We start from the raw sequence: 1,962 nt of genomic DNA, 5'->3' as shown, positions 1-1,962 counted from the left end.
AGATCCGCACTGTCGAGAAAAGTGAAAATGCGCGAGGACAGGAACGACCGAAGAAAAAACTGCGGGCAAAAGAAATTTACGACATGAAGACCAGCCCACCACCAGGTATTGGTAGTGGAGAAAAAAATCACAAACAACCCCAGCAGGAAAAATAATAAGATAAGGCGATCGATAATGGGTTTCCGAGTGAGCGACGTGAGGAACTACTTAAGATTGCATTGATGTATGACATCTGGCCGCTGAGACTTGGCGGAGACCCACCCGCCAAGGTACCCCCGCCTCTCATTGAGCAGAGGGACGGTGCTAAACCTCAGATGTGCAAGGCGCGTCATTATCCACCACATATTAGAGAGTTTTTGCGAGATTTTAATGCTGCGCTAGAGCGCATGGGGTGGGTTTATGAGAACCCACAGAGTCGCTGGGCCAGCCCGGCATTACCTGTACGCAAGCCAGGCACAGAGGAATACAAGCAGACAAGCGATTATCGCGCGGTGAATGTGGAAACAGAGGCCGCAGCCAGGGTAATGCCTATTCTACGCATTGTCACGGAACATGTGCGTGGCATGACACATTTTGGACTATTTGATTTTTTGAAGGGATTCTGGCAGCTCCCATTGGCGAAGGACTGCCAAGAATTTTTGTCATATATGACCGATAGCAAAGTATACACTCCTACACGCGTACCACAAGGGTGCAGCGATGCTGCCATTCACTTCCAACGTACCATGGAAACTTGTTTTAAGGAATTGTTGAACAAGAGTTTACTAGTGTGGGTAGATGATCTCCTACTTTATGCTAGTAATAGTGATGAGTACCTCGAGAAGCTGCAAATACTTTTCTGTTTGATTAATGAGTTTGGCTTGAAGCTCAGTGTGAAGAAGTCAAGTTTATATCAGAAGAGTGTAAAGTGGTGTGGGAAGGTTATCGACGGTAATGGTGTAACGCATGATCCTGAGAGAATTAAATCTCTACGTGAGATGCCGTTCCCAGAGACAACTGCAGATCTACAGCAGTTTCTGTGTGCAGCCAATTGGCTACGCGAGAGTATAATAGGCTATGCAGAGGCTGGGAAGCCATTACAGGAGTGCTTAGACAGCGCGCTAAAAACAAAAGAAGGTCGAAACGAGCCGCTGCGGCTGTCCCGATAGAATTTAGCCCACAGTTGCGGGAAGATTTTGACAGAGTCCGAGATTTGTTGGCTACATCAGCCACGCTGCACCATCCCAGCCCCGATGGAGATATGGTTTTATTGACTGATGCCTCTGACAAAGGATGGAACATTATAGTGACTGAAGTTGAGACTTGGGATCCTAATAAGGACGTTAGTGAGGAGTCTCACAGACTTTTGTCCTGTTTAAGTGTGACTTTTACAGGAGCACAATTAAACTGGAGCGTGATCGAAAAAGAGGCGTTTCCTCTCGTAACAGCATGTGAGAAGCTCTCATATTTACTAATGCGACCAAGAGGATTTCGAATGTTCTGCGATCATAGGAATCTAATTCACGTTTTCGCGCCTGGGGAAGCGTAAAGAAGTATATTAGAGGAAAGGTGTTACGATGGGCAATGAAGCTAAGTGAGTTTCGATATACTATCAATCGTATTGCTGGAACAGCTAATGTATGGGCCGTTATGCTAAGTCGATGGGCTTGTCAGCCCTCGGGGTCGATTCAAATCAGACGTGTAGTTACCCGACGCAAACAACAACAGCAGCAGGTCATGCTGTGCCCTCTTGACGATGACAATTTCGTGTGGCCAACACTTGAGGAAGGGGCTCGCGCCCAGAAGCGGCAGGTGTCGCAGGCTTTGCCGTCTTGGCTGACAGAGCGTGACGACGGTTTGTTATTTAAGGGTAACTTACTATGGATTCCTACAGAGGAACAATCATTACTGCGTCGGTTGATGATTATATCGCATTGCGGACTCAAGGACATCGCTGGCGACACGCGATGATGACTCAATTGG

The sequence above is a fragment of the Phytophthora cinnamomi genome (assembly GCF_018691715.1).
Source record: "Phytophthora cinnamomi strain GKB4 chromosome Unknown Contig131, whole genome shotgun sequence".
NCBI lineage: Eukaryota > Oomycota > Peronosporomycetes > Peronosporales > Peronosporaceae > Phytophthora > Phytophthora cinnamomi.
The sequence above is the reverse complement of the archived record's forward strand: the minus strand, read 5'-3'. Positions refer to the sequence as shown.